Source organism: Fundulus heteroclitus, unplaced genomic scaffold, assembly GCF_011125445.2.
Source record: "Fundulus heteroclitus isolate FHET01 unplaced genomic scaffold, MU-UCD_Fhet_4.1 scaffold_49, whole genome shotgun sequence".
In the NCBI taxonomy this organism is placed as follows: Eukaryota; Metazoa; Chordata; class Actinopteri; order Cyprinodontiformes; family Fundulidae; genus Fundulus; species Fundulus heteroclitus.
In genome coordinates, this window is record NW_023396912.1 from 674,614 (window position 1) to 682,113 (window position 7,500).

Below are 7,500 nucleotides of genomic sequence, written 5' to 3' on the forward strand. Positions count from 1 at the left end.
CTGATGCAATTATATATTTACTTTCCTCCCTAATATTATCATCAAGCAACCATTCTAAAGCTAACATAATGGCAGATAATTCAACTGTAAAAACTGCTAGATGATGTGTTGTTCTCCTTTTAATCATGACTTTATGGTGTCTGGTTTGTCTGAATAATCCAGATATTCAGCTATTTATTCACAACTGCTCCTGTTCTGCCACTTTTTGGATCTTTAGAAAGCGGTGCACTTTTCTTCTTTGTGGGATTTTATTGGCGTTTGGTGCATTACAGCCACCAACTGGTACGGAGTGTGGCTGAAAATGACTACCGTACTTATTTCATACTAAAACAAACCAAATCAACAAAATAGAACAAACCAAACACAATCAACATATCCAGTGCCGGCCCGAGCCTCTTAGGAGCCCAAAGCAGAATATGATTTCGGGCCCCCTCCCCCCTCTCACCATGCAGATTAAATTATCTAATTGTTAAAAAAAAATAAAAAAATAAAAAAAAAACGATTGGGGGCCACCAGGGGGCCCCAAGCAGCCGCTTAGTTCGCTTATGCACCCGGCCGGCCCTGAACACAGCGAATATAATACTCAGATCCTCATTGATACATTGATTTTTCTAAGACAATGAAAAACATTTCCATAGCACTGATGTCTTGAATTAATTCTAAGACGTTGTATCAAATTAAAATATATTCTTTCCATTCCAATGTTTTGTACCATTCCCCGCCTTCTTTCCTCATACTTCTTACAAAACGTTCTATAGTTTCTTCTCTCCTGTTCCTTGGTGCACTTTTCATTTCCCCTTTGAATTCTGTAAAACCACCATCCATTCTTCTCTTCCTCCCATTGCTTTTGCCATCCTTTCTTTAACCTCTGTTTAATGATGCTCTTTATTTCCATCTTGCTGATGTTAACTGCCACATCTATGTCCTCTCTTTTTTTCCCCTCTTTCCTAAGAGCCATTAGCTGCTTCCTGGTTTATCCCCCGCTGAGCATGCGCAGTATCGTACTTCTGTTGTTATTGTAAACAAACACGAAAGGCTGTATTTAATAACAAAATGAGCAAAAACAAACCCTAAAACGCTAAAAAAATAACTAATATGGTAGCGGGACATGATAATCTTTTCTAAAAACTTTGTATACAACCAGAGCATACAACCTGCTGCTATTACCACCTGAATATACGTCAATACAAATGTATATAAGTCACTGTGAAAGTACATAAGACATCCTCTGTCTTATTTCTATTTCTATTTGTATTTTTATTCTTATTTTTCTTATTTTCTTTTTTTGATTCACTGTATATATGAGGACACACTGTATATAACTGATGCACCCTTTCCTACTTCTGGCACCTTCTTTTGATTATTATTGATTACTGAGCCGATGTGTCAAGTGAATTTCTCCAATGTGAGATCAATAAAGCTGATCTTATCTTATCTTATCTTGAGCAATCCACTGACGTATACATTTGAAAAATGCCAAATAATGTGGTTATGCACCTTTAAAGAATAAGAATTCCCTTAATGTCCCGCACTGGGGGAATTTGGGTGTGACCAACACACAATTATTATAAATTCAGAAATTTAAAAGAAGAATACAAGAAATGTAAACTGTCTAATCTAAAGTTAGCTCTAGAGAAAAATACCAAGAGTAGAATATAAGGGTAAATATCAGACAAAATGTTGACCAAAGGAAAAACAAAGTTATTTAATAGTGGGAGAATAATTACTCCCGCCTATTTACCTAACACACAACAATAGAATATGCAACATTTCCATATGTACAATTCTATAACATACCAAGTTTATACAAAGTGAATCATAGTCCAGCAGCATCCCAGCTAAGGCGTCTGCAGGTTAGCTTAGCATCTGGGTACAGTGTAAATAATTAATGAGTCAGAGCCTGTGCAGCTATCTGCATGATACAGACAGTTATCTTAGCATCTTAGAACAGTGTAGACACTTAGTGTTTGGATAACGACCTGTCCAACTGTTTGCATGTTTTAAACAGATATTAGGTTTTGTTGGAAGCAGCTAAGATTATAAAGACTGACCTTAGGCAGTCCAGTCCACTGGCCGTACTGTGACTCGTCTTCATCTGTGATCACACTGACTATTACAGAGTCATCTGGGAACTTTTGAAGGTGGCAGAGTTGATGGAAAAGTCTCAGTGAACAGAAACAGTGAGAGCACAGTTCCCTGCGGTGCTCCCATGCTGCAGATCAGCTTTTCAGAGACACAGCCCTGTGTCCTCACTGCAGTGGACTAGGACCCATGGTGGGAGGAGGTGCTGGGAGAAACCTCTACATATCCGCCACTGTGGGGTTAGCTGTAAGCTCAGAGAAGACCTCAATGTGCTCCTCAACCATGCAAGCCGTCTCATCTGAGTCCAGGTTTAGGCCCTGCAGCGTCTGACCAGCCTGCTAGAACAGGTCCTGCAGTCTGATGAGATCACCTGAGAAAAAAAAAACAAAACAGAAGGAACAATGCAGACTGGAACATTTTAAACCAGACCTAACAAATTAATTAGGTGTAAAATAATAAACTGTTGACCTGTTTGAGGTCTCCCCAGGTTCTTCTATCTGATAATTACTACTTCTTTAGTAATAAAAAGACTCTTCAAACCGTAACTATATTTTACCGTATTTAATCTAAAAGGCAGAGGGATGTTTACAGCTTCAGTTCTGGGTTCTCATAACAACACAATGCAACCGGTACCTGAGAACCCCGCTCTTTCTCTCACACAGACATTAAATAGTGTCCACTCATTCAGAGGCGTGCCCTGCATGACATCAGCGTTTTCTGTTTATCACATCAGTGGAGAGGTTGGAGATCATGCTATAATGCAGACGTGTCCTTGCTGACACATTTTCCCCTAATCTCTAACATGTTACAGATGCATATTGTTAATGTTAGCCTCTATCATGTAGCTTTTTGCTTTTTCATGCAGATAGCTGCAGCAACGCTATATTGTCTGTGAAGGCCTGCTAAAACCTTCGTCATTAACAACTGTTTGCACTTCAGTTATTTATCATTTCAGTGCTTCTCAGCCATATTGTGTGTGGCTCTGTTCATGTCTTGTGCTTCAGATCCCAAAGACGTTTGCTGGGACAGCAGAGCTCCACATATGTCTCATCCAGACAGTGTCTTGCAATGGCTTGTGGGATTTTGATGCCTTATGTAGGTGATATTTTAAAAATTTGGTAACAACACAATCTTATCAAACTGATTAAAATGTAAAAAAAATGACCATGACAGCATTATTAGGCACTTTGCTCAATGAATGGAAATATTTTTAATTATGAATATATAAAATAATACAAAATATCCACACTTGTGCTACCTAATCACATGACCTCTGACCTGGTTTATCATATCTAGGCTCTCTAATCTGTAAAAATTACATTTTATGATAATCCACTCCCTGCAGTATTCCCAGAACAGTAAATTAGTTCATTCTTCATCTTTTCAGCTGCTGTTTTGACCAGGATACTGTTGGAAAGGAATTTTGATCTCATCGAGGGTTTCCTGCATAAATAATGGTCTAAAAATATAATTTACATAGAAAACTTACTTCTGTGTTCCCCATCTTAAATTGTTTTCTATATTTTTCAAATAGTCAGTGGAGAAACCAAACCTTCATGACCATGAAGCCAGTTTTATGTCAAGCTGGAACAGCAGAGGTACAGGTGTTAGATATTTGGAAACATTGTGAGTTAATCGTGGATGTTAAAATTAGAACCCAGGAAGTCCATTTCATTGATCACATCAACACAATGATAATAATAATAATTTAGACAGTCATAACTATATTTACAATAATTTTACTATATCATAATTTCATATTATACCCAGTAATAAGACATTTCTATTTGATGACTTTATCTGTTTTATGTTTGTATATTGCTTTCCTACAGTAGTCAGACTAGTTTAACTCCACATTTTTAAACATATTGGTTTTGAGTTGATATTCATAGCTCAACTTGTACAATCTCTCTCCTGTTTTGAACTGTTTTTGAATATTTTCTGGTAGCAACCTATTTTTGGCTTTGTACAAAAAGAAACCGGTAGTTTTATTATGTCAGTGAATTGAAATAATTTTAATTTATGAGTAATGAGTTAGTATAATCCAGATATTCAGCTTTACTAATTATTTAATTTTGCTTAATGGCTGCAATGTAGCTTTGATGTTGTTACTCCAGATCTCTGCACAATAACTTAAATACAGTAAAACATCACGCCTGTGCAAATTCTCAGTCATTGCAACAGCAAACAGGCTTAAATCAGAAGCAACTGGACTTCCACTCAGTTCTTTCTGAAACATTGTGACACTGATCTAGGAGTCTTTGTCCGTTCTGGCGGCTCGCACTGAGCCACCTGCAGTTGGAGCGCTGCTGTCTTTAACAACATGAGGGCCCATCCTGGGGGGCCCATCCTGCTAGGAGCATTTAAAGTCAGTTAAAATCATTAACCCACCAATCACTGTTTTGGGTTGTTAGAGGCTATTGCTTGATGTGAGCGGAGTAATTTGTCACCTGTATCATGATGAGACTTCTTATTTAATCTCCAGTTTTAATCCATTAAGGTTTTTTTTTACCAAGTCCCATGTTGTCATTTTCTGTTTCTGGTTTTCTGTTATCTTGGTCTTATAATTTCTGTTAAATGTAACAAAAATGTAAATGATCACTAATATGATTAATTAATAGTCCACAAACTGATTCAATTTTCAATAACATTTTATTTGTACAGGGCAAATTTCCAACATGTTATCTCAAGGTCCATTCAATCAAATAATACAGACAGAACAGGAAATTGTTTGTAACAGTGATTATTCACAAACCAGTTAATTCGAAATAAGAAAGACATAGGTTTTTACAACCAAGAAATACACCTAAGGTAATTTTCTTCAACCTTTGTCAAACACAAGTAAATGAAAAAAGCTTGTAAAATGGATGGACAAAAAAGGATGGACAGCAATTTAAACTTAAGGCATGTCGGATCTGTTCATGCAACCAGACAGTCCTTATGACAGTCCTCCTTCTGTTGGCTGAAGAAGAAGAAGAAGCAGCTTTTTCCTCCTTTAGTTTGAAATTATACCAGATTATCTTTATACTTCCTGTGTCTGCCCTAGATAAGAGTTAGGATGTGGGTTAAATTTTAATTTGTGATTCTTGAAGTGGATAAATAATGCTGTTACTAGTACCCTGCTAAAGCATACTAACAAAAGAAGCATATAAAATTGTAGAAGTTGGGGACATTCAATTGTTGAGTCAGCATTTATTGTTTTATTTTATGATTGTGAATTGTTCTAAAATTATTCATAAGGTCTTAAAAGGTTGCCTGCAGCAAAATTTAATAAACAACACCCTCAGGGACTTTTGAGTTAATAAAAATGAACTGATCCAGTAACAAGTAGCGCTGTGTAAAAGTAGGAGCCACCGTTAACTAGGCTGTTGATCAGGAAAAAGGTGGCCTCAGGCTACAAGGTTGCCTAACCTGTGCTTTAACCCAGAATAGAAAAGGATGGAGGAGGGTTTAGCTCAAATCCGACAACATGTGGTTGTTGCCAATGTAATTTGCCCTCTTCCTGTCCGACCAATGGCGTCATTTGAAAAATGCCCCACTATCCAAATACAAGTGAAATTAACTGATTCATATCTTTATTACAATCTTGAATGCACCTGCGCTGACTAACGCTGCTACTGTGTATATATTTGTGTTTTTTGGTATTTAATTTAATGCTAGTATTGCTTTTAATGCTCATAATTCTGCATCTAAGGGAGTTGTGTTAAAATTTTGCTGTATCATGTACAATGACAATAAAGGCTATTCTTTTCCACACTGATCACAACTGTGTGATTTCTCTTTTGTGTAGCTGGTGTCTTCTTAAAGTAATTTTAGTTTTAAATGTTGCTCCACAGTTGTCACAGCTGTATGGTCTCTCATGGGTGTGGATCTGTTTGTGTTCATTTAGGTGGGTTTTGCATTTAACAGGTGTTCCACACCGGTCACAGCTGTATGGTATTTCTCCACTGTGGGCAAACTGATGTCTTTTTAATTGATATAGTGTTCTGAAAGCTGCTCCACACTGGTCACAACTGTGTTGTCTCTCTTTTGTGTGGATATGAAGATGTTTATTTAAATTAGCTTTAGTTTTAAATTTTGCACCACAGTTGTCACAACTGTACGGTCTCTCATGGTTGTGGATCAGTTTATGTTCAGTCAAATAGTATTTCACTTTAAAACTTGCTCCACACTGGTCACAGCTGTATGGTCTCTCTCTAGTGTGGATCAGTATATGGGTTTTTAAATATCCTTTACTTTTAAAATTGGCTCCACACCAATTACAACTGAATGGTCGCTGTCCATTGTGGACCCATAGATGTTTCTTTAAATAAGAATCTGTCTCAAAAGTTTCTCCACATTGGACACAGCTATATATTTTTCCCCCAGTCTGACCAGGAGGCGCTCCTTTAGATGGTTTGGTGACGGCTCCAGTCTGATGGTCTTCGTTGCCCTAAGATTACAGATGGGGAGAGATAAATGCAATCTTAATGCTTCATGACTGAAACAATGACCACTTTCTCTAGTTTCTAGACAAACTAATGTAATATGTACATTTTGAACACATCTGTTAAATATCTAAAGTAAAAAAACAAAGCATTGACACTGTAAACTAAAATAGCATAACATATCAATCAGTGTTAAAACCCAAATATGACAGGTGGGTTTTGCAGACAGAAATTAAACTGTAACAAAGACAAGCCCTGTTTAAAGGGGAAGTCCGGTCAACAAGGAAAAATCAGGGTATCATTAGCTATAACTAAAACTAATACGTTTGTGGTTATTTAATGAACTTATCTTTAATCAATAAGAAAATAAAAACATAAATTGTTGTCTGAATCACTGTGTATGGGGGCTGACATTACTGCCCATATTTGGGCAGTAAGGGGCGTTTGACATCACATCCTGGGGCGTGGAAAAGCGGAAGCGGCGACAGCATTTCTCTCCGCTTTCCATGCAAAGTCAATAGGAGCCGTTCTACATAGCTGCGATCATCAATAATTTTTTCGGATTTCCAGAAGACTTCACCACTGACATTCCCAAGAGCTATTGCTGAAGCAACAATGCCCACGTGCATGGCCATCGGATGTTACAACACAACTGGTAAAAGTAGAAAAAACATTGCTTATTTCAACTTCCCGATTCATGAGCCACCGGGCTCATTGCTGGATTGCCAACTTGAACAGAGCGGATTTGCCATCTAACTTCTGGCCAGAAAGAAAACACGTCATATGCAGCGACCATTTTGAAGAAGAATGTTTTGAACATGACATGAGAGCGAGGATTTTCGGTAAGTTATTTTTTATTTTAGAGTTTTTTATTTAGAATTTGCGGGGATGGTCACCGAGCAGAGGGGCGGAGGGATACCACATGTGATGTGGTATCCCTCCGCCCCAGCATGTGCTGGAATGCTTTTATATTTTAATATTTATACAATAA

The 7,500-nt window shown here is 37.4% G+C and overlaps 1 protein-coding gene across 2 annotated transcripts in view; it reads right to left on the reverse strand.

Annotated features, from left to right (window-relative positions):
* LOC110367769 (zinc finger protein 239-like) overlaps positions 1–7,500 on the reverse strand; it is a 577,202-nt gene that overhangs the window by 494,556 nt on the left and 75,146 nt on the right. The window lies entirely within an intron of this gene.